Source organism: Pelophylax lessonae, assembly GCF_965119305.1.
Source record: "Pelophylax lessonae genome assembly, chromosome: 6".
Classification (NCBI taxonomy): Eukaryota; Metazoa; Chordata; class Amphibia; order Anura; family Ranidae; genus Pelophylax; species Pelophylax lessonae.
This window is the reverse complement of record NC_138773.1, coordinates 267,829,404-267,856,047: the sequence shown is the minus strand read 5'-3', so window position 1 is coordinate 267,856,047 and position 26,644 is coordinate 267,829,404. Positions and strand designations below refer to the sequence as shown.

Here is a 26,644-nt window from a genome sequence, read left to right as displayed (position 1 = left end):
ACAGTATTATAAAATGTACAATGTGTGTGTTTCTGTAATATTATTGTGGCAAATACTTTCGTTACAGCGCCGCTTGGCGCTCACTGACCTCCTGCTGCTCTCCTCATTTTCTTCCGGCTGTCAGTGGGGGATCTCGACCCCTCCCTCTGCAGTGCTTGGAGCAGGGAAGAGAGCTCTGATGGGTCACGTAAGCATCATGTAACAAAGGTATTTGGCACAATAATATTACAGAAACACACACATTGTACACTGTAATAGAGTGAATTATAGGATTTTACAACCACTTTAACTTGGTTTACAGTGGGGATTCCTGACAGGCAGGGAGGGAGAGGGAGAGAGAAGACAGGGGGCACAGGAACTGGCAAATACTGTATACATTACATAATGAGAACTACCCCAAAAATAAGCCCTATTGTGTATTTTGTTGCCTAAATTATTATAAGACCCGGGCCTATTTTCGGGGAAACATGGTAGTCCCTGAATGATTATCAAAAATGTATCCTGGAACATCCTCTTTGGACGTTTTCAGATGTGGCCAGGTGGGAACAGTAATACATGTGTGGTGGGAGTGCCCAAAGGTCAGGCGTTTCTGGACACAAGTCCATAACCTGATATACACAGTAACCTTGCTCAACATTCCTAATAATGTTCAGGGTGCCCTTCTAAATGAGACAGTGAAAAATGCTCCCAAGCATACCCAGCTGTTGATACATATCATACTTTTAGTAAGTAAGATAGCAATTGCTATGGCTTGGAAGAATCCTATGTTTGATTTATTGTTGTTTATACATAAACTCACTTGGATCATGCTTAAAATAGTTGTAAACCTTAGTCATGAAATCTGAACAAAGTACATATATATGCAGGGTTTACTTGTCTATCTTCAAAGCTCTAAGTGTTGTTTCTCTCTGGTGCTTCATTCCTCTGTATTCAGCATGAGTCATATCTGATACGTTCTCCTGACACATGACATAAATTTGTGACAGAGGAGGGAGCTCAGAACACAGCTTGTCTTTTCAGAACACAGCTCTGTATCCTTCCTTTGTTCCTGTTCAGTGTGCAGAGGGGGTGTGTCCCTTTCCTCCAATCAGCTCTCACACACTGTAACTGTAGCTCTCTACCCCCTCCTCTCTGTTCCTCACAGATGCAGAAGGTTTTTATCACAAATCTGCACACTTGAATGGATGTAGAGAAGAGAAGACTGCGGATAAACAAATTAAACTTATGTAGGAGGATTTGTTTCATCTCTGTGTATCACCTGAAGCTATTCACTTCACTGGGTATATGAGAGAGTTTATAACCATTTTATTAAAAAATTAATCAGCGTGCTGCAAGATAAACCTTCTTTCCTCTTTCTCCCTTTCTTCTCCTATATCCCTCCCCCCTCTTCCAATCCTTTGACTTCTTTTATCCCCAATTCACTTCTCCCTCTTTTCTTTCTTATACTCAATTGAATTTCTATCATTAATTTAAATTCAAGGAGTAAGGGGCTCACATTCTCATATTTCTTTCTTTTTTTGGAGGTTGAGTATGTTCACTTTGCTTAGCTTTACATTTGTATTTACCAACCCTGCATATCTGGCAAGGGGATATGCCAGCAGCAATAGATACAGGGTTAAATCCCTCAGCTTATCTGAGGCCAGTCACCATTCCTCACCATTTTTGCTGGGGTTATACCAATCGCATTAAATTGACATAATCCTGAACATAATGATAATTATTCTTTGTGTTAACTGTCTCCTGTCTGCTAACACATTAACCACTTTAGCACCACCCGCCGCAGATGTACTGCGGCAGGCTGGCGCTCTCAGGCAAAAGCCCGTACATGTACGGCGCTCGCCTGGGAGGAGCCAGGGGGCAATCGCGGCCGTCGGCCACTCGCGATCTCCCGACGCTGACAGAGAAGGATGGACGGCTGATGTAAACACAGCCGTCCGTACTTCTCACTGAAGTTATCACAGCTGTCATGTGATCCTGCTATATAGGATCACATGTCTCTGTGATGATTTCACAAGCCACGCCCCTCTACAGTTATAATCACGCCCCTAGAGTCACATTTAACCCCTTCATCACCAACAGGGTTAACCCCTTCCCTGCCAGTGTAATTTTTACAGTAACAGTGCATATTTTTAGCACTGATTACTGTAGTAATGTCACTGGTACCCCCAAAAGTGTCAAAAAGGTCAGTTGGGGGTCCGATCTGTCCGCAGTTCCACAAAAAAAAAATTTCAGATCGCCGCCATTACTAGTAAAAAAAAAATAAATAAAAATGACATAAATCTTACCCGTAGTTAGTATACGCAATAACTTTTGCGCAAACCAATCAAAATACGCTTATTGCGATTTTTTTGACCAAAAATATGTAGCAGAAAACAAATTGGCCTAAAATGTTAAAAAAGTTTGATTTTTACTATTTTTTATGAGAATTTCATATAGCAGAATGTGAAAAATATTGCTTTTTTCAAAATTGTTACTCTTTTTTTGTTTATAGCGCAAAAAATAAAAACTGCACAGGTGATCAAATACCACCAAAAGAAAGCTCTATTTGTGGGGAAAAAGGGACGTCAATTTCGTTTGGGTACAGTGTCGCATGACCGCGCAATTATCCGTTAAAGTCACGCAGTGCCGAATCGCAAAATAGGGCCTGGTCATTGAGCAGCCAAATCCTCCGGTCTGGTCTGAAAGTGGTTAATGTGAGAGCTTTCAGTTATACTGTATATCTACCCTTACTGGGGTCTTAACCTTTCTTGCTCCTGTTGTATATTTCTGTAGTTTTTCTTGATACTAATAAAAGAGATTGAAATAGAAAAATGCCCCTTACATTGGTGGTCAGTGGGAAGAATGTCCCCCTTTACAGTGGTGGTGAGATTGTCACCTTTACATACAGTCAAATAGATAATTAGAGTCATACTTCTGGCTCTGTCAATTGAAGTTGGCACCAGAACTGTTCATGCGCCATCTGATAGGAGGTCAGTCAGCCACTGCTCAAGGAACTAGCAACCTCTGGAGGAACCCAAGCATTCCACAGGACCCTGGTTGAGAATGGCTGCTCTAGAACAACAATCTATGATGTTATTACTTATAAATATCTATAGCCAATTATATTTTGTGCATTAACAATAATATCCAGCCTTTTTTTTATCATCTACAGAGTCGCTAGAACTAGCTCTTGTGCAAATCTATTTCCTTTTTCACAGCTCTTACTATATTGGGAAGTTAAACCTCCTTCCCTCCAGTTGCAAAAACTGCCTCCCTGTCATCTGCAATGACCTTAAAGTGAACAGCTTTCTACCAAGTTTACTATATGAACCAATTATGTATTTATACAAATAGCCTCCCTCTGAGGGAAGAATACATTTAGTTTAGTTACTCCATCCTCTGAGCTGAGGTCCTCCATGCCTCTCTTTAGTTTAGTTACTCTTCTCTGAACTTGTTCAAGTTTCACAACCTTCTGTTGTAAACTAGTGCCCAAAACTGAACTGCACATTTAAAGCAAGCAGAACTTTACCCTACCTTACCTACCACCCCCCCCCCCCCCCCTAAAAAAAACCTAACACTTGTCCCTGTCTCAAAATCTAAAATTTAAACATTCATACAACATCATGAAGTCTAGCATTGTCTTGTTTGAAGGAGAAGTTCTCCCTTAGTAGGTCTTCTCCACCGCCTCCATTCCTTTTGGAGACCCAGCACGTGTGCAGACATGCCACAAGTCTCTTCCACATCTAGGGGTTGTTGCAGAGATCCCTGAAGTGTGTTTGACAATGTGTCACATCCCTCAGTACATGCGCAGATAGACCATGGTCTCTGCCAGCCCTTTGGCAGATCTGTGTGTAACATATTCCAGGAGGTAGTTTGTGAGATCTTGTGCATGTGCAGAGCTAATGAAAGCAATCACATCACAGCACAATATTACAATGCTTCAGGGTGGCTCAGGACCCCTCCATCAGGTATGTCATAGGCCTGATAATGGGGTCTGTGTGGACCCAAAACATTGGAATCTTATGCTATGATGTGATAGCTTCATAAAACTTAAAGCTATTCTTAAAATCCTTGGGGATCTTAAATTTACTAAAACTAGAGAGTGCAAAATCTGGTGCAGCTGTGCAAAGAAACCAATCAGCTTCCAGGTTTTTTTTTGCCAAACCTTAATTGAACAAGCTAAACATTACCCTCCCTTCCTGGGATAAACCCATTCTGATCTACATGTATCAGACTGGGCATCACTTCTTTTAATCTTGTGGCTAACACCTTCGCATATAGTTTTGTATTGGAATTTAACATCTCTGTTGGTCTATAATTGGAGCATAGGGTTAAGTCTTTCCCTTCTTTCCAAATAATTGTGATATATGCCTGCAATAATTATTTCCTCATCCTCTTCCACTCTCCTAGTTTATTTATATATGTACACATTTTTGGTATTAATTGTTCTCCAAATTTTTATATCTAATCGTGAATCCATCTGGACTTGGACTCTTCCCTGTCGCTGTGCCCTTTATTGCTGCCCGTATTTTCTCTTGTGGTATTGGTTCCTCTAGTGCTTGCAATTTTTCAACTGGTATTTTAGGTAACTTTGCATCCCTCAGGTATTCTTGTATTTTTTATTTCCTCTCTAATTCTCTATCTTGCGTTCCTTTTTGTCTCACTGAGTATAAAGTGCTATAGTAGCTGTGGAAGACTTTGGCAATCTCTGAGGCTCTGTAGACTATTTCCCCTTTAGTATGTTTTACTCTATATTATTTATTGATTTTCTATTTTTTAGAAGTCTAGCTAGATATTTTCCTGGCTTATTGATATCTGTCATTGGCTGCTCTTCTAAAGACCCGTCTTGTCTCTTGTTCCATTACGTCTTTCAATAAATCTCTTTTTATTAAAAGAACCCTTTGTGTCTCCATATCTGTTCTTTTTTTATGCATCTGTTCTAATTCGTATATTTCTTTTAGAAGTTTTTCCATGTTGTTTGACCTTTCCTTCTTTTTTTTTGGAGCCAACTGATATCAATATACCCCTTATATAAGCCTTATAAGCCTCCCAAACCGTGGCCTCTGACACCTCAGGGGATTCATTTAGTAGGAAGTATTATTCCAGTTTTTTTTTTTTTTTTTACTTTTTCCTCAATTTCTATATCCTGTATTAAATACTAATTTAACCTTCATGTACCTGTCCTCGTTTGAGAGCTTGTGAGCTTGAGTTTCGCTATTACCGGTGCATGATCTGATAATGACATTATTTCTATGGATGTTTTTTCCACATATTCTAGCAGTCTATGTTCAACCATGATGTAATTAAGTTTTGAGTGCGTCCCATGCACTGGGGAGTGGAATGAATAATCCCCCAGCCAGGGATGTAGAGCTTGCCATGCGCCCACCAGTTGACACTGGTGTAGTTTCTTCCTCACTGACCTTAATTGGGAATCCACAGTCACCAGTGCACGTGATATACTATCCACCGAGGGTCCAAGCAAAATTCAAATCACCTGCGAGGATTAGATTACCCTTCTTAAAAATCCATTTCCCCATAATTTCCTTCAAATATCCTTTCAGATCTCTATTAGGACCACATACGTTCACCAATGTGCACTCCATCCCCCGTGGGTTACCTTTTAAAAATATATACCGTCCCTCAGAGTCTACTTTCCTCTCTTTTAGGGAGAACCTTACTTCTTTTGCAAATCCAATTGCTACTCCTTTTGCTCTTCTAGTAGGGGAATCTCCATAATACCATATAGGATAAAACTTTAAATACAATTCAACATTAGTGTCATGTGCTACATGTGTCTCCTGTAGAAAGATTACACTTGCGGCATACCATTTAACTTCTTTTAGCACCTTGTGTCTTTTTTCTGCAGTATTCAGCCCTCTTATATTATATGTTAGAAAGTTTAATGCTGTCATACTGTCTTTCCCTTTCCCCTCTCCCATGTCACCTCCTCCTCCTCCTATCTGTCTCCCCCGGACATCTATCCCAAAGATCCAGGGGGTTCCTTAGGACCAGGAAGAGGTAGCCTGTACCAGTGAGGAAGGAAAGACAAAGAAAGAGGAGTATTCAGAGTGTTTGGCGCTCCCACTTTTCCCTCCCCACGTTTAAACCTTGTTGCCCCTTGGTGTGCTTGTAATACATGCTTTCACATTGTGTCGATACCTGCTCCCAATCAATGTTTGCTGCTGCACTCTCTTATTACAAAACCATTTCCAGCAACATGTGCAATGAAAATATTTCACTGGGCTTGTGCATGTGCAGACACACCACAGGGGACTCTGCCAGTATCCCAAAATGTCATCCTTGCCTAGGTGAGAGTTTAACAAGTAATAAAAAAGTTTTTACTTTAAAAAAAATATATATATTTTTGCATATGTGTAAGTAAGGGGGGAGGGGGCAGGAGAGGAAACCTTGCTAAAATGGGTGGTTTCACTCTAAAGCAGGGGTGTCAAACTCAATTTAATCACGGGCCACATCAACATTATAATTGCCCTCAAAAGGGCCGGTTGTATCTGTAAGACTAGATGTCCACAGCATCCCTTACCCTTACATAAGATATCAAGAGCCTCTTCACCATCAGAAGTTGAGTCCCCCACCCTCCATTACATCACAGTGAACCCCCCTTAACTTGTGCTGCTGCTGCTGGGAAGAAGCTGGAGGCATTGCTGGAAAGCAGAAAGTACAGGGTCTGGAGGAGAATCAGAGGAGGGCTGGAGCTCTCCTGCAGCTCCAGGAGAGGTGCAAGGGCCACATAAAATGGACTGGAGAGCCGCATTCGGCCCGCGGGCCTTGTGTTTGACACATGTTCTCCAAAGTATTTGTAACCCATTCAGTTTACAATAGACATACAAAGCAAAACATTTGTGTATAGATATAATATATATATATATATATTATATATATATATATATATATATATATATATACCTTTTTTTTTTAAGTGATCACATACCCTTTGTTCTCAGCTACAATAGGAGCTCTGAGAGGTAGGGGGAGGAGAAACAGCAGCACATTGGTCTTCCCAGTGAATGGCTGTGCAAGGGGGGGGTGTCAAGACAAGTCAAATCATTAGAGGAGAGCAGGCTCCCCGCACAGGTAGAAAATTTACCACGCTGTGCTCTCATGCCTAGTTTGGTTAGTTTTCATAAGGAAAGCAGAGGGACTCGCAGGAACACCAAGGATTTCACACAAAGGAAGCAATAGTGCACATATCAGGAATATGAAATGTTGGGTTTACATATTCTTTAAGTTTGATTTATAACTAATGGAAGATTAGGTGCAAAATTAGAGTCTCTCTCTTTATATCTTTTAATTCAAGAAAACCTTTTGGTTGCTCTAGATGCTTACTTTATAGTAAACCTGCATTGAAAAGACAAAGTCTAACTACTATTTTATTATAACTTAGAAATAAGGGGAAAAAAACAAGATTTATCATATTACTGACCTTACTAAGTGTACTGCAACCCGAAACATACCTGCATCATACTGCGGCTATTATTACTGCTGATCATTTGCGCTAAGAAAAGAAATGGCAAAGAGACAGACAGACAGCTGTAAAACTGGAAAAGAAATGGACACATAGCATGAGGAATAGTCATCCTAACATAAGCAAACATAAACAGATGGGAGCAGAAACATAGCAGTGAGAGGGAACTGAATTACACACTCACAAATACCAGTGAAAAAAAAATCAACAGATTTTCCCTTAATAGCCTACATTTTTTTATTTTTTGTGGCTATACCAGTACATCAAAAACATCAACATTTTGTTAGGATATGTTGCCCAGCTCTGGCCTGGCATACATTCATTTTCTACTGGGAAATAAAAGAATAACTAAAGGCAAAACTTTTTTTTTTTAGTTTTAGATTTGAGATTTAGATTTTAGTTTAGATTTAGAGTGTAGAAGGATTAGAATGTCTAGCAGTTTTTATTGCCATCTGTGCCCTGCCAGATTGCTTTAGGGAGGTTGGGAGACTACTTGTCCAGCTTCCCCAGCCCCTCTTATGTGTAAGTCATCCTGTGTCTATTATGGTGCTTTTCCACTGCATAGAACCGTACCGGTTCGGCACCCTTTTGTGCTTTTCCACTGCTGGTACCGCATGGTATAGGGTCGGAACAGTTCGGTACGGTACGGTATAGGTTTGCTTTTCCACTGCATGGAACCGAACGGTACGGTACGGCCCTGAAAAAACAGTACCTACTCGATTGTGGTTCCAACAGGTACCAAACTGGTACCATATCCCACAATCCTTTGCATGCAGTCACTACTAGCCACTGATTGGTCAGAGAATCCCACCCACCCCGTTGTTATCCCACCCACTTAACTTAGTACTACTTTAGTGGAAAAGCAAACCTATACCGTACCGTACCGAACCGTTCCGACCCTATACCATGCGGTACCAGCAGTGGAAAAGCAAACCGGGCCAAGCAGGGCCGAGTAGAGCCGAGCCAGTACTAGCCGGTACTTGCAGTGGAAAAGTGCCATTAGGGGTACAGGGTGACCAAGAACCCCCGGTTGGGTCTGCACTAATCAGACTCGCTGTACAACCACACCGGACTCAGCCTTTCGTGTCACCCGGTTATCCTGGGTTCTATATGTGTGGTTTGTGTTGAAAGAGTGAAGGGCTCTTTCACTTGGGACAATAATATTTCTGAACAGTGTCTCTCAGGAAATATATGAAGATATCGCAGATTGCTAGGATATTGCAAAAGTGTTTCATAGACCCTTGCTAGTGGGTTGGGGGTTTGTTATTGTTGAATACCTGCATTACATTGTTCTATTGTTCCTGTCTGCCTTGAGTAAGCTTATTATGGGATGTGTATGTTTGTGAGGATTGGCTCTAAGGGGGGGGGGTTGTCCCAGAGTGTATATCTCCTTGTGCCTTGTGTTTCAATAAACAGTTTGATTCTGGTTTGACTCCAAAACTTGTACTGTCGAGTTCTTGGGGTAACTATAGCCAGATTCACGGATCCCATGTTCCAGAGCTTAGGAAGCAGGTTCTTTGCAGAGATACCCAGTCGGGGGTGTCCGGATTCCGTCACAGTCACTTTGAACATAAAATTGGTCTATTTGCAGACAATATTATTTTTACTTTAACTAACCCTTCATCTTCACTTCCTATAGTTCAAAAACTACTAGAGAGCTATGGTGAAATATCCTACTCTAAAGTAAATCAAAACAAATGCTTTGCTTTACCAATGAACTTCTCTAAGGAATTTTACGATAATCTGCATAGTAATAATAGCTACAACTGGGATGAGGATTCTATATCATACTGTATCTAGGTATACAACTTACCTACCCACCTTCCAAATTATATGAAATTTATTTTCCCACCCTTGTAAATCAAATCAATAAAAACTTGCAAAATATGCAGAACATACAAACTCTCATGGGTAGGAAAAATCACTGCATTCAAAATGCAAATTCTCCCCAAACTACTACATTATTTCAGATCCATACCTATCCCAATCCCTTCCAAATTTTTTACACAGATAAACCTGAAACTTAAAAATGTCATCTGAAATGGGAAAAAACCTAGAGTAGCATTTTCAGTATTGACCACCACTAAATCATTGGGAGGCATGGGGCTACCAGTCTTTAAAGACTATTATTATGCTTCCTTACTTGACCAGATGAGAAAGGGGCCAAAGGGATCAGGAGACAGTCAGTGAGGGTGCGGACATGATATAGGCGACAGTCAGAGAGGGTGCTGACATGGTACAGGAGATGGTCAGAGAGGGTGCTGACATGGTACAGGAGATGGTCAGAGAGGGTGTGGACATGGTACAGGAGATGGTCAGAGAGGGTGTGGACATGGTACAGGAGATGGTCAGAGAGGGTGTGGACATGGTAAAGGAGATGGTCAGAGAGGGTGCGCACATGGTACAAGAGACGGTCAGAGAGGGTGGGGACCTGGTACAGGAGATGGTCAGAGAGGGTGCGGACATGGTACAGGACTTGATGTGCACCTCCAACCCTGCTCTGTACCCCCAATACACAAAATGTCTACCAGAGCACCCCATGGACACTGACCTGTAACTGTGGTGCCTGCAGCATCTCTCCCTGCACCTGACTGTTAGCTCAGAATTGAGGGCGGGGGGGGGGTGCGGGCAGACAAGGTACAAAAGACGGTCAGAGAGGGTGCTAACGTGATACAGGAGACTGTCAGAGAGGGTGCGGACATACTAAAGGAAATGGTCAGAGAGGGTGTGGGCATGCTACGGGAGATGGTCAGAGAGGATGCGGACATAATACAGGAGATGGTCAGAGAGGGTCCGCACATGGTACAAGAGACGGTCAGAGAGTGTGTAAACTTGGTACAGGAGATGGTCAGAGAAGGTGCGGACATGGTACAGGAATACAGGAGACCATCAGAGAGGGTGCGCACATGCTACAGGAGATGGTCAGAGAGGGTGCGGACATGCTACAGGAGATGGTCAGAGAGGGTGCGCACATGATACAGGAGATGGTCAGAGAGGGTGCGCACATGATACAGGAGATGGTCAGAGAGGGTGTGGGCATGCTACGGGGGATGGTCAGAGAGGATGCGGACATAATACAGGAGATGGTCAGAGAGGGTCCGGACATGGTACAAGAGACGGTCAGAGAGTATGTAAACTTGGTACAGGAGATGGTCAGAGAAGGTGCGGACATGGTACAGGAATACAGGAGACCATCAGAGAGGGTGCGCACATGCTACAGGAGATGGTCAGAGAGGGTGCGGACATGCTACAGGAGATGGTCAGAGAGGGTGCGCACATGATACAGGAGATGGTCAGAGAGGGTGTGGGCATGCTACGGGGGATGGTCAGAGAGGATGCGGACATAATACAGGAGACAGTCAGAGAGGGTGCGGACATGGTACAAGAGATGGTCGGAGAGTATGTGGACTTGGTACAGGAGATGGTCAGAGAGGGTGCCGACATGGTTCAGGACTTGATGTGCATCTCCAACCCTGCTCTGTACCCCGCCCCCCCAACACACAAAATGGACACTGATCTGCAACTGGCTGTCAGCTCAGAATTTGGGGGGGCAGGCGGCAGCTCTGGGTTCCCCGCATGGGATTTCCCTCTGGTTAGCAGGTGTCTTCCATGTGTACAGTGGAAACGGAAGGGGCCTCCGACCCAGCAGGCAGCTAATCGGCTTCAGTGTACAAGTGAATTGCTTCGTGCACTGAAGAGAGAAGCCGATTAGCTGATCAGGTCAGAGACCCCTCCCCTTTCCACTGTACACAAGGAAGTGACCTGCTAGCTGAAGGGATATATTTTCACAGCCGGAAACTTTGGCTATCACTGTGACCTGAGAGGTTGCCCAAAGAAAGCCGGGACAAAGCCAGTTTCAGAAAGTCGTGAATGTCCCGGGAAAATCGGGACCGTTGGCAGCTATGAATTTATTCTGGTAGTCACTGCCTAAAGGCTTCTTTCACACAGTCTGGATCTGTGAGCATATCCCTGGAGCTCTATGGGCGGCCGAGTGTAAGCGGACTCTGCTGCTTACACCAGGCTACCTCCGTTCTAATCCGCAAAAACAGAAATGTTTACATCAGCCTGGCCATAGGACTCCATGGACCTTCCGATCAGGTCCGCCTGAAAAACTGACAGGTGGACCCGATTAGAACACCTGAGTGAAAGCGGTCTATGAGGAAATTTCCATTACTTTGGATTTCCTTTCACTTCCTGTTGTGTTTACAGGACAGGAAGTGAAGTCAAATCTCCCTCCCAGAAGGACACAGCTGACAAAAAAGTGTATTGATTTTTAACCCTTTCCTACACTATCCCTCATTTTTAAAAATAAACCTGAAGATACAATTTAACTACAGTCAAAATATTTTATTAGCTCCAGACAAAGAGAAAAGGGTGACAGCTCCGAATTCCCATTTAAAACTATATAAATAGATTCCAGGTGCAGTAAACTATCCTGAACAGCTAAGAAAACCAACAGTTTAGAATAAACATTTCCATAGAAAAGCTGAACTATCGATCTGAACTCTCCATAACAATGCCTAACAAAGGCCTACTCAACACGCCGAGATTTCGGCACAATCATCGTGATTCAGGCACCAAAACAACTTCTCCAACATGGCTCCTTTACTGGGAACAGTGCCTGAGCATTAGACTTTCACTCTAGTGCCCACAGAAGGCACGTTTCACCTCACGTACGAGTCAACGTAGAACGCTCACTTCCCCGCGCGTCTTCCTATTGGTCACCAGAAGCGAAGTTGTGGAAACGTCACGCTGCACCCGGAAGTAGTTTCTGCACATTGCTTTGAATGAAATCCGGCTGATTCACTGCGGCTGCCGGTAGGAGATTCTGTTGTGGTCGGAAGGGTTCCGCTCAGCGCTGTAGTGTAAGGTGAGTCCAGAGCGGCAGGCAGCGCTTCATACAGGAGGCCGCCTGACTGCAGAGTCTGCAGGTGGAAAGAGAGGCCGAGGAGGGACTAGGCCGCTGGTGAAGCCTGGGATTCGAGTAGGTGTATGGAGGCATGGCAACGCTGCTGTGTTGTGTTGGTGAATGTGAGGACACGGCTGGGTCACTATAACGGTGGCAGGGCCTTCCTATTTTCTAGGAATGCCGACTCATCCTTCTATGAGAACCTGTCATCACTGGGCTCTACAGGGCCCTTCTCCTGATACAAAGAGGGGGGCTGCCAGGGCTGGGGCACCTCTGCATGGCAACCAATCAGATTCCCAGGTTTACTTCTCAAAGCTTAAGGTGGTAAATACCCCAAAATAAAACATTTATGATTGTGCAGCTTCCCAATTCATAGATGCGATGGCTGCTCTAGTTTTCTTTTTTTCCCTATTTTATTCTGGTGATCCAGCCAGTAAGTCTGTTGTTTTTCAGAAGAACACACTGTCTTGGAGTTGCGGAGATGAGACAAACCATTTTACTACTGGCAGGGGTGCTTACAATGATCAGCATTTATGTAACCCCCCCCCCCCCAAAAAAAAAAAAAAAAAAAAGCTTATAAAGTGTGAGCTGGGGTTTGGATTCAAGTATGTTAGTGTATTTATATTTGCTAGTACATCTAACACTCCCCTCCCCCCAGACTGACAATGCTGATGTCTAATGGTGCCCCCCCCTGTGCCCCTTCATCCAGAGTGGAGGCACTCTAAGGCGGGGTTCACATATGTGTGAATTGGATGCAGGTTCCCCCGAGTGAGCGGCTCCCAATGGATCGGGGCGGCCCCAGTCTGCATTCCAAAAGTTTTCTGTGCATGTTTCTGTTTGGTTCCGGTGTGAATTCAGGCATAAAAACTGACCTGATTTGCACCTAAACTGGTGAACGGAAACGCACCGGACCCAACGATGGGAACCACAGCCGCACATATACACCATATTGTCAAAAGTATTGGGACGCCTGCATTTACACACACATGAACTTTAATGGCATCCCAGTCTTAGTCCGTAGGGTTCAGTATTGAGTTGGCTCACCCATTGCAGCTATAACAGCTTCAACTCTTCTGGGAAGGCTGCCCACAAGGTTTAGGAGTGTCTATGGGAATGTTTGACCATTCTTCCAGGAGTGCATTTGTACGGTCAGGCATTGATGTTGGATGAGAAGACTTGGCATGCAGTCTCCTCTCTAATTCATCCTAAAAGTGTTTGAGGTCAGGACTCTGTGCAGGCCAGTCAAGTTCCTCCACCCCAAACTTACTCATCCATGTCTTTGTGGACCTTGCTTTGTGCAGTGAAGCGCTGTCATGTTGGAACAGGAAGGGGCCATCCCCAAACTGTTCCCACAAAGATGGAAGCATGAAATTGTCCAAAATGTCTTGGTATGCTGACGCCTTAATGATCCTTTCCCTGGAACTAAGGGTCCAAGCCCAACCCCTGAAAACCAACCCCACACCATAAATCCCCCCTCCACCAAATGATTTGGACCAGTGCACAAAGCAAGGCCCATAAAGACATGGATGAGCGAGTTTGGGGTGGAGAAACCTGATTGGCCGGCACAGAGTCCTGACCTCATCCTAATAGATTACCTTTGGGATGAATTAGAGTGGAGACTGCGAGTCAGGTCTTCTCATCCAACATCAGTGCCTGACCTCAAAAAAAATGCGCTTCTGGAAGAATTGTCAAACATTCCCATAGACGCACTCCTAAACCTTGTGCACAGCCTTCCCAGAAGAGTTGAAGCTGTTTTAGCTGCAAAGGGTGGACCAACTCCATATTGAACGCTATGGACTAAGACTGGGATGTCATTAAAGTTCATGTGGGTGTAAAGGCAGGCGTCCCAATACTTTTATACTTTGACAATGGAGTGTGTGTTACCCCGGCCTTATGCAGGAGGTTTTACTGGCCAGATCACCAGGTGAAAACAGAAGGGAAAAAGCTAAAAAAAGAAAGTAATGCAGCCACTATGATTGGTAAACTGCAATATATTATACTTTTAGGTTTAATATCACTTTAAAGCTGAAGTTTAGGTGTGGCAATTTTCACATATTTACAATGGTCCAGCTTGGATCCAAGTAACTAAGTACATAAAAGATGATGTTACGCCGAGCATCCTGATCTTTATTCTAAGCAAAAAAATGTGATTCTTGTTTTATCCAGAATCCTGCAGCTCTGTAACACACCTCCTGTATAAGTGTCCCCACTCTGGAGGAGCAGCACAGGGACACCTACTCTGAATGAGGGAACAACAGAGACACCTGTGGACAGCACCATTGTCAGACTAGGAGACTGGTTGGTGGTAAACATCTCAGTCTCAACTATCTGCTATATCTGCAAGAAAGTTTGCTCTTTTGAAAAACACCAGACTTACTGGCTAGATCACCAGATGAAAATAAAGTAAAGAAATCCTAAAAAAGAAAATGAATGCAGCCAATCACATCTAAGGCTGAATTGCATTCACACCTCAGTATTTTGAATCGCAGGCAGATTTGTCATGATTCTGCCCGTGATTTTGAAACGCCCACTTGCGAATGAAAAATTGTAGAACGCACATTTGATATGCTATTCATTTGAATGGCACCTAAAATAGCAGTGCTGTTTTGCCGCAATTTTCGTACGATGAATCACACTGCAATAGCAGCAAACTGCATTATGGGAAGCTTGTCACCCAACAAAAGTTCAGGAGCTTCATTTGGGCGACACGCTTCACGCGATGCGCTTTGCCGTGATTTCAGCACGATGACTTTAGGTGTCATTCAAATGAATAGCATCTCAAATGTGCGTTCTGCAGTTTGTCATTCGTTTTTAAATTGCGGTCAGGATCACGGCAAATCTGCCTGAGATTTAAAATGCTGAGCTATAAAAGCAGACTCAGAGTTGGTAAGCTGCAGTATGATAAATGTTTGCTTTAGGGTTTATTACTGCTTTAAAATGGAACTAAAGGGAGCAAAACTTGCCTGTGTTTCAATCGTCTGATACCCCATACCGGCTTCTTCTGGGTGTCAGACTATGAGCGGCTTCATTGGTTGGCGCAGGGTGACGTCACTCCTGCAAATGTTCAAGAATTCAGTCATCCTGACACACATCCACTGTGCTAGAATGTACACCACTGAGCTGCACTTGTTTAGGTCCGTATACATTCCAAAGCAGACAGTGAGCAGGCTGGTAGGTTTACTTTGTTACAGACGAGACACTATGTCGGGCCGCCTCTATTGCCCCCGCGGTGTCGGGCCGCCTCTATTGCCCCCGCGGTGTCGGGCCGCCTCTATTGCCCCCGCGGTGTCGGGCCGCCTCTATTCCTCTGTAATGTTGGGCTCTGTCCTATGTGAGCTTTCCTGTTCTTTCATTCATTGGGTCAGGGAGCTTTGTCTCCTTCCCTCAGATGACGGTGGGGCTCATGTTACGACAGTATGTTTTGCAGCGTGCATTTTGTTGTAAATTTGACCTAAAGAGTGCAACCTTCATACAGGAGTTGTCCTACCAGAGGGTTCTTCCAGCTTTTCAAACTAAAGGGCCAATTCACTGTCCTTTGGACTGTTTGGGGACCAGACTCTGGTCATTGGGATTAAAAAAAAAAAAAAAAAAAAATGCACTGGTATTAGATGGAGGAATTGAGCCTCATCATTAGCATTAGTTGGAGGAATAGTGCATTGTCAATGGAAGCATTGAGGGGTGCTGTTAGCTTCAACGGGAGGAGTAGTGGTACATTGTTGGTGTCAGTGGAAGGAATAGTGCGGCATCATTGCCTTTAGTGGGAGTAGATATAGCACCCCATTTTTGTATCAGTTGGAGTAGGAATAGTGCACCATTGCTGTCAATGGAAGTAAGAATTAGCACCCTTTATTGGTGTCAGTAGGAGAAGGAAAAGCGCACCATTTTTTCAGTGGTAGAAATTAATTTGTGTCGATAGGAGCAGAGTGGGGTGTAGTTGGTGTCAATGATAGGAATTGACTTCAGTCAGAAGTTGTATGTTGGTGGGTTTAATAGTGGCACATAATTGGCATTGCTGTGAAGAATAGTGCCGCATCAGTGAGAATAATGCTCATCTTTGGTGTCAGCGGCAGAAGGAAAAGCAAGCAGTTTTTGGTGTAGGTAAAAGGAAGAATAGGGCCCTTTGTTGGCTTCAGTTGGAGGATGCCTAGCCCCCCTTATTGATGTCAGTGGGAGAAATAGCGCAACAATGTTTGTGTCAATGGAAGGAGGAATAGCAATTTGAAAAAAATTTAGTAGCCGAAAACCTGCCAGCAAGGGCCAAGAGGTGACGGTGTTCATAATGACTCACCGGTCCTAGTCCTCTAACTCAGTGGTCCTCAACTCCGGTCCTCAGGGGACACTAACAGGCCAGATTTTAAGTATTACCTTGGGGAGATGCAGACTAGAATACTGCAATCACTGAGCAGCAAATGATATCACCTGTGATGCATTTCAGTTCTCTTGCAAATCTGGCATGTTAGTGTGCCCTGAGGACCAGGGTTGATGACCACTTCTCTAACTCGCCTAATATGGTGTGGAGCCATTACCTGATAGTAGCACATGTAGAAAAATAGGGAGCATGGAAAATACCATACAGAAAGAAGGCACTTAGTTGGTCCAAGTAGTTTGACTAAAATGAAATTTATTAGGTAAAAAAAAAAAAAAAGAGTAATAATAAATGTAAACCTTGGAGGAATGGCGCACCATTGTTGGTTGAGGACTGCTATCCTAGATAGTGCTGCACTGAGCCAGATCCTCTAAGCAGAGGGTTATGTATTTCAGGTACTTGTATAGTGCCATCAATTTAGTGAGCGCTTTACATATATATTATTCATTCACGTCAGTTCCTGCCCTCAGGAAGCTTACAATCTAAGGTCCCTAACTGGCATTGATACAGACACATACTAATTTAGACAGAAGCCAGTTAACCAACCAGCATGTCTTTGGAGTGTGTGAGGAAACCCATGCAGGCACAGGGAAAACCGATGACCCTAGTGCTGCCAGGCTGAAGTGCAAACCACATAGCCAACGTGCTGCCCTATCATTGTTTATATTAAGGTTTCAAGTTCTCTTGATAGCCCACTTTCTTTCCTATTAATGCTTACCATTCCTCTCCTGCCCAGTCATCCTGTTTGCCTACCAGAGTAAAAGGACCAGTGTGAGCTGGTTCAGGGGAGCAGCAAGTGGCAAGTATCATTTGGAATGAGAAGGTCGCTATTAAGAGAACAGTTCCATTGTACTGAATGGGCAAAATGACAGGAACTTTAACAAGCATTTTATAGAATCTGTGTAAAATTAAAAATCAGCAAATTTTCTTCAGGATCCACAACACTTAGCACTATTTCTGTTTAAATAGCAGCATAATGTGACATCATGGGTATTTAAAAAAAAAAAAATCTAAAACATTTTCTATATAGAGACATCTTCTATCACTGCCTCTGAGAAACATGGGTGTATTTTAATTCTTAAGTCTCTACAGCAGTCTTCTGCTTTGTATATTTTGATATACAAAACAGCTCCGTTTTTTTTTTTTATTTTTTTATTGGCGCTCTCCTTTATTGCAGCATTCCCTGTGTTAGGTGTGGCTTGAACTGTAGAAGAGGTGAGTGCCCGCTTTTTTCACACCTCTGATATTGGCAAGTGTGGTTTATGTAACAGAAGTTTTTCGGTTACAAAGCAGGACTTATGTTTCTGCCTAGTTCCCATAATCCTCCTCCAGGACAGTTCACTGAGATGGCTCTGCCCACTTAAAGAATACACAAGTCTGAGAGTTTAGAAGTGCTCCCAGGAGTCATTAGGCTTCGTTCATAACATGCTAGTACAACAGAGTGCCCGTGTGTGCCTGAGCCTCCTGTAGAGGAACTGTTCATTTCAATAGGCTGCTCTATGCATGAGAAATGTGCAGAAGAAGTCCCTGCCTCTTTTTTTGCAAAATTGCACCGCATGGAACCAAACCTGGAATGGAAAAATCTGGCACCGCCATGCGTCTGCTAAAGGGCAGCACATTTCAGTGCATGTCGGGAAAGTGCCCAGTTTTGTTCATATTCCCGACATGCACGAAGTGTGAACATTGCCTTAGCCTCGGTTCTCGTGTTTCCTGCCTCCTGTTAATACGCAGTTACCACCCTTGTGTTGTGTTCTTCTTTTGTCCTCTCCCCCTCTCCAAAGTTACCAAAGAACAGTTGTAGTCTGCAAGGTAGTGTAGATCTGAGAAACTTTGTTTTATCTTGATATGTAAGGATTTACATTTGAGTCTCAGAATTACAGATTAGAGACTTCATGGTTTGCTGTGGATATGGTCAAATATTGTCAAGGGTAGTTCCAATACCTCTAAAAATGCAATCATCCGTTGGCCCAAACAGAATTGCAACAAGTGCCAACGGGTCATGTGATGTGACAATTGCACATTGAGGGATTTCTGAGAATCGTACTTCTCATGGAAATGATCTCATTAACTGCAAACTGTTTAAGGGAATCCTGTGCTAAGAAGTAAGAAAACTGCCATTGCTGATCCTACTTTCTAGAAATGCTAGGTGCCTGGCTGAGATTTAGTGTATTCGTTCCTTTGTCACATTGACCCCACGTAAAGCCTCTTTAATATGGGGTTAGAGGTGTGGCAAAAACAAGAATTTTGCTGTGTTTTTAACACTCATGCTACCTGCCTACATTCTAGGTAAATAAAGCAATGGCAGGTAAATGGGACAGTATACACCTGCACAGTAGCGTTGCTTCGAGCTGCGTCAAAAAAATCATAAGATCTCTTGCATTGCAGTGAAAGGTACAATATACTAAGTATATTCCCGCACCAAATGGAGAAACCTATAGTTTATAAATAAAAAATAATAAATAAATAAATGTGGTTTGCAGCTGCTATAGTGAGGTGTCCCTTCATTGCAGCTCTAGCAGAGGAATCTGTAGCCTGCAAACTGTTCCCATTACAGGAGTTGATGACAGGAGGAGCATTACTATAGGAGAAGGTGCCTATCCGGAGGGAATGTATCTCGGCCCTGGGGGTCACAAAAAGCTCTAATGGTCTCAGTGCCGTAAGGCACATAGGACCCATATTATCCGGTGAGTGTGAGATTCTTCTATGTTGTCACGGTGGGGCATAAGTAGTGACACCAGGGATAGAGGGAAAACCTATCACAGCAGCACCAAGCACTATTCACTGTGCACTTTACTTTAGAACTTTCATCACCAAGAAGTCACATTATTAATAATTTTATATACCTGAACTTTCTGCACATTAACTTTTGCACATGATTTTTATGAGAGTATTTGTATGCCTCATGCACTATATATGAACTTTTAAAAGTCTATTCTATTTATATTTTCATTCATTTATTTTATTCTATTATACATATATTTATATGTGAAGTGTATCAAATTTAATACTTGTAATAGACCACGGGGTTTTATATACACTTTAATAAGTTTGAACTTCAACAGTGTTAGGACTGTGTTATTATTATTTATTCAAGCAAGCGCTATAGGTAATCCTATACAAACCGATTACTTCACATTTGAGCTATTGCATTGCAACCTGAAAACAGTGGTAGCATTTGTTCAGTGTTTTTATTAATGCAACGTAACGCATGAGAAATGCATCTTGATTGTAGGCTATTGCTATAGTCGCGTTAACCCACCTTTGTCATTTTACTGCATCTCTTAGACCATGTAATGAAGCCTAAACACATGTAGTCAGAACTTGGAAAGCATTAAAGCCACTGAATCTGCATCATTGTTGGCCATCTAGGATTTTCAGCAGAGGCCAACGCTACAGATTTTCAGTGTCCTTTTAACTTATTCCTAAATAAATTGTCGAGTGCTGTTCTCTGCCCTTAGACAATCCTCTCTCTATATTCAGTATTGCTGGAGTTAGGTGAAAAAGCTTTGGCATAAATGACAGCACAATAATGGTATGTATAGGTGCCCACCAGTGACTGGTAAATTATACAATAGACCTGCTTCAAACCTTGTAAGGAAGTAAGCTTTACTGGGATTCATCCTTAGCTGTCTTTACTTAAATTTCCACAAGTCTCTAATTTGCAGCATACACTCCATAATCCACAGTATCCATGTCACCAGTGAAATCTGCTCCCTAGTACACACACCACTCATTCCTCAGTATCCATTTCACTGGTAAGATTTGCACTCCAGAGTGCATTTCTTGATATCTGTGGACCTAATGAGATCTTTGCTCCCAACACATGTAGCTTGCCCCCGGTGTTCATGTCATCGGTGTGATGCCTCATCCCTCTCCATAACACTTGTGGCTTATGCTGGTCTGTTTTATCTCCTCTGTTTCCCAAGTGGTTCTAATAGGCTTGATTTCTGGCAAATAAACTGCTGCCATACGACTTTGATGCAGTGTTGCATCACCAAGTAATTGTTTATCAAAATATCACAGTGCTAAAAACTGAAAAATGGTCGGGACAGGAAAGGGGTTTAATTTGCCAGTTTTCAAATGATTAAAGGAGTTGTAAAGTCATAAAGTTTTTTTTATCCTAATGCATTCTATGCCTTAAGATAAAAAGCCTTCTGTGTGTAGCAGCCCCCCTCCCCCCCCCCACCTCCTAATGCTTACCTGAGCCCCCTCTTGATCCAGCGATAACCGCAACTGTCTCAGCAGCCAGGGACTCCCCTCCTCATTGACTAAGACATAGCAGCAGTGTCATTGGCTCCCCCTGCTGCCATTCAAAGTCAGCCAATGAGGAGAGAGAGGGGGCGGGGATGAACTGCAGCTCAGTGTCTGGATGGATACACGGAGTTGTGACTTGGCTCGGGTGCCCCCATAGCAAGCTGCTTGCTGTGGGGGCACTCAAAGAGAGGGAGGGGCAAGGAAAGCCAAAGAGGGACCAAGAAGAGGAGGATCGGGGCTGCTCTGTGCAAAACCAACTGCACAGAGGAGGTGAGTATAACATGTTTGTTATTTTGATTGGAAAAAAAAAAACAAGACTTTACAATCACTTTAAAGCGGAGTTCCACCCATTTTTAATAGGTTGGAATACATAGCTGTATGTAATCCCCTTTAAAACGGCTTTTACCAATGGAAACTTTTTTTTTTTTTTGCTAGTAAATACCTTAATTTCGGCTTTATTCCTCCTCTCCTCACTTCCTGGTCCGATCGGGGATGACGTCATTCGGCGATCCGCAGTGTCTGCTGGGATGTATTCAATTCCAGAAATCTCGCAGTAGCTGTATCTGTACTGAGCCGTGCCTGCCCCGCCTCCGCCCTGCCTCCTCTCATTGAGTTGCATTGTATGAATGTATTAAGGCCGTTCTCTGCCCCGCCTCCGCCCGCCTCCTCTCATTGAGTTATATTGCAATACAACTCAATGAGAGGAGGCGGGGCAGAGAACAGCCTTAATACATTCATACAATGCAACTCAATGAGAGGAGGCGGGGCGGAGGCGGGGCAGAGAACAGCCTTAATGCATTCATACAATGCAACTCAATGAGAGGAGGCGGGGTGGAGGCGGGGCAGGCACGGCTCAGTACAGATACAGCTACTGCGAGATTTCTGGAATAGAATACATCCCAGCAGACACTTCGGATCGCCGAATGACGTCATCGCCGATCGGACCAGGAAGTGAGGAGAGGAGGAATAAAGCCGAAATTAAGGTATTTACTAGCAAAAAAAAAAGTTTCCATTGGTAAAAGCCGTTTTAAAGGGGATTACATAGATCTAAAGTTCCAAAAATGGGTGGAACTCCACTTTAATGAGTATCTAAACTGAAAAAACAAAAATGTAATCTACTGCAGTTTACCAGTCTTTGGAAGTGGTGGTTGCATTCGTTTTTTTCTTTTTTCACATTTTTTTAATGTGTTTTTTAATGTTTTTTATCTGGTAAACGACACATCTCCTGTCTGGGGGTGGCTACGCTCTGCTCTTATCTTTGATTTATCCATGGATGGGAGTCATGGTTGTTACACAAATTTGCCTTCCTCTCTTTATTCCCAATGCATGTGGTATGTTGAGATTATTATTCTACAGAAGGAATATAGGATTGTTTTAAGTTTTTCTGGCAAGATCAACGTTTTATTCTGTACTTGCTGAAAAAGTTATTGTCCTCAAAAAAAGTTAAATTGGAGCTCCAGCCCCACCCCCCCTCGCCCCCTCCAAAAAATGAAAAGTTAGCAGGTACAAATACTGTAGCTGCTGACTTTTAATATTCCCGCGATGTCGGCACCCCAGCCGATTTTTAATCCGCTCTCTAGTGCTCCCGTAGCCATTTCTTGTAAAGGGAAGCCAGTAGTGAAGCCTTGCGGCTTTGCAGCCGGTTCCCTATTGCACATACGCCAAGTTAGTGTAATTTTCGAATGGCCCTGCAGCGGGGGAAGGAGGAGGGGGTCCGAACATACTGCCAGGATGCCCGCTGTGAGGTCCCCCTGAAGTGGGGAAAGGTACCCCCCCCCCCGAAAGGTGCCAAATATGGCAGCAGAGGGGGGAGGAAGCAAACAAGGGGAGTTTCCACTTTTGGATGGAACTCCGCTTTAACTAACACATCCACCATATCTAAGGATCTAAGGACTGGTGAGCTGCACTGTATTATTACATTTTATCTTCTTTGGTTTAACTGTCCTTTTAAACCATAGAAGTGCATTGTATGTAAGGGTTTCCCTTGCTTGGAGTGCTATTGTGACACATCCTTGAAAAGACTTGCTGATAAGATATTGAGTGTAATGTGTTGTCATTCTTCTTTTTAATGTCAGACTACACTGCATTCTTCCAGTGGAGTGGTAGACATAGATGTTGGATGCCTTCCATGCAAATAGAAGGCATTTTTTTTTTTTTATTCAGGAGCATATGTGTTCTTCAAAAATAAGAATCACAAAATGCATGTTATCCTCCTAGCCTTATCTCAAAGCTTTCTGCTCCCTTCGTTTGTTAAATGCAACTTGTTCTGAATAGAATAGATTTGATTAAAAATAAAAAATAACACTTTTAAAATAATCAGCTATCAAAAGTAAATGTATTCAAAAGGGTAAATGAAGCTATGTCTACAGGGGCACAATTCATCCCCAGAGATTTAGTTGATCAGTCTCATAAGCGCCACTAAACCCACATCATAAAAAATCTATCAATAAATGGTGTATCACATGCTGTTCATACTCACTCTGTCACTATGAGATTTGTTTTCTGTATTCTGCAAAAAAAAGGGGTTGATCCTGCTGCTCTCTATCTCCACCTTCTGTTCATTATCCCAACTCAGCTAGGTATTTTGCAGTTGTGGTGGCAACTCTGCACATGCTCAGTTTTCAGTGAGTTTCTATGCTGAGCATTTCCTCCCTATGACATCTGAGCAGCCCATGTGACTATAAAGTCACACATGTGGGCGTACACACATTGGTAAATGACAGCCCACTAACCAGCTAAACAGAATGGGGGAGGAATACTACATGTAGATTAATGAAGGCTTCATCTCCCTCTTATTCTAAGACACAGGCTGGAGAGAAGTGACAGAAATCTGCCCACACCATGTTATGGTCAAAAAGGGATAAAGATTTGATTTCAAATATATGTATATGATAATTTTTAAACAGTTTATTGATTTTATTTATTTTTACTCTGTATTCCAAAGGCTGTGACCAGCAGCATAGGGCTAGAAGCTCATCCTGCTTGTTTCCCTGCAGAAAGTCTGGGAAAGAGCTGGGTCACGTGACCGCTGCATATCCTAGTGGTGCACTTAAATGAGAATTTTTGGTACCGAAAATTCATGATGCACTTGGCCAAAATCAAAACAAACGTTTTTTAAAAAATATATATATTTTAATAAATTCTATTTAACTTTTTAATTATTATAATGAATTGAAATAAACATGAATTTTGTGTCGGCCATTATTGGCACCTTTTGAAGCAGTGTTAAAAATCCTGCTTGGTGCATTTTTGGTGCATATTTGGCAATCCGCACCAAAACCGCACCTCCCCATTGAAAATGAAAACCCATGATGCATTTTTGAGTCACATGACCAATGAAAAACACATCAAATCACAGGCATTTTTTTTTTACTTTAGGCACAGCGCTAAACACCCTATTTTCGGTGGGTAAAATTGAGATGCATCACTAGTATATGTAGTATATTAGGAAAAATGGTACTCAAATGTTTTTTTTTTTTTTTCTTTTTTACTAATTACAATGCAATCATCCATATACAGGAATAGAAGGGACAATGTAAAATAAACGGTGTATTTAGTATCACTTTAATTTTACAGGGAACGAATGGGAAATCTCTCTCAAAAATCTCCTAAATTATTGATTAGCGATCTGTCTCTTTTCAGGCTGTCATCTGGGCTTAACTAATATAGTATAAATAAAATAAATAATTTAAAAAAAACTCCTTTACTTTGCCTCTGTGCAGCAGTTTCCTGTAAGAAAGACCGGTCATTGCTGCTCTCTCTCTCGTTGACCGAATGACTAGTCTTGTATCCACCCCCTCCTGTCTGTATTGAGTGAATTTTCTGTCTGTGTAGCAGTGTTAATTTCGTCGACTAAAATGTTTTTTGTCAACTAAACTAACACAATTTTAGTAGACTAAAATACCGCTAAAACAATTTGGATGACTAAATTCCTTGCATTAAGGTAAAAAAATGTTTAGGCATCAGTATCCCACCTACCCCCCCCCCTTTAAATCCCTGAGCCATCATTCAATCCAGCGCTGAGCCCCTTTGCAATTCTTCTCACTTCCTGTTCTTCACTGGCTTTACTGAGGCATTGGGAGCCATTGGCTCCTGCAGCTGTCAATCAAACCCAGGGAGCAAGGGGGGCGGGCTGGGTTGAGTCCTGCTGTCTGTGTCTATAGACGTAGACAGCAAAGCGCGGGAGCACTCGCCAGAGAGGAGGAGCCGCAGCGGGGACCCAAGAAGATTAGGTATGGGGCCGCTACATTGCACAGAGCAGGGAAGTATAAACCTGTTGGTTGTTTAACAAACAAAAAAAAAAATGTCATTGGTTAAAGTTTAGCTTTAAATTACAGCCTTTTGAATCATTAGAGATTGATTGCCCAATAGTGTAATTGAAAATATCTTGTGTATCAGCTCACATTATTATTGTGAAACAAACAGATGTTATTTGATATTAAGAGTGCAATTGAGCTTCGGAGAGCTATGAATACAGCTCTAGGCTTAAGAATGATGTCATTTGAAAAAGTTGATGCTCTGTGCTTCTTTTAATTTAAAAAAAAAAGTTTTGGGGATCATTTTGCCGCACTCCCTGAAATCCTGAATATGCGCATATTTTAGATTTCCCCAGATATTTTCGGGTTCAAGTCTGACTGGGCCACTCAAGGAAATTCAGAGTTGTCCCATTGCCACTCCTTTGTTATCTTGGCTGTGTGCTTAGGGTGGTTGTCCTTTCGGAAGATGAATCTTCGCACCGGTCTGAGGTCCAGAGCACTCTGGAGCAGGTTTTCATCAAGGATGTCTCTGTACATTGCTGCATTCATCTTCCCCTCGATCCTGACTAGTCTCCCAGTTCCTGCCGCTGAAAAACATCCCCAAAGCATGATGCTGCCACCACCATGCTTCACTGTAGGGATGGTTTTGACCAGGGGATGAGCAGTGCCTGGTTTCCTCCAGACATGACGCTTGCCATTCAGGCCAAAGAGTTCAATCTTTGTTTCATCAGACCAGAGGATTTTGTTTCTCATGCTCTAAGAGTCCTTCGGGTGCCTTTTGACAAACTTCAGGTGGGCTGTCTTGCCTTTTACTGAGTGGCTTCCGTCTGACCACTCTACCTTACAGGCCTGAATAGTGGAGTGCTGCAGAGATGGTTGTTCTTCTGGAAGGCTCTACTATCTCCACAGAGAAACCCTGGAGCTCTGTCAGAGTGACTATCGTGTTCTTGGTCACCTCCCCGACTAAGGCCCATCTCCCCCGATCGCTCAGTTTGGCCAGACGGCCCGCTCTAGGAAGAGTCCTGGTGGTTCCAAACTTCTTCTTTTTACTAATGTAGGGATGTTTCTGTACCCTTCCTCAGATCTGTGTCTGGATACAATCCTGTTTCAGAGGTCTACAGACAATTCCTTGGATATCGTGGCTTGTTTTGTGCTCCAACATGCAGTGTTATCTGTGGGACCTTAAATAGACAGGTGTCTGCTTTTCCAGATCATGTCCAATCAACTGACTTTATGACAGGTGGACTCCAGTGAAGTTGTGGCAATATCTCAAGGATGATCAGTGGAAACAATGATGCCCCTGAGATCAATTTTGAGTGTCATGGCAAAGGCTATGAATACGTATGTACATTGGATTTTTTTTAAAATAAATTTGCAAAGATTTTAAACCTCTTTCA

At 42.9% G+C, this 26,644-nt stretch overlaps 1 protein-coding gene across 1 annotated transcript in view; it reads left to right on the top strand.

Annotated features, from left to right (window-relative positions):
* Positions 1 to 12,196: 12,196 nt before the first annotated feature.
* PSMD14 (proteasome 26S subunit, non-ATPase 14) overlaps positions 12,197 to 26,644 on the top strand; it is a 163,634-nt gene continuing 149,186 nt past the window's right edge. The window contains exon 1 of the mRNA XM_082261044.1: positions 12,197 to 12,332. The gene's annotated coding sequence lies outside the window, so the exon portion shown is untranslated. The remainder of the gene's footprint in view (positions 12,333 to 26,644) is intronic.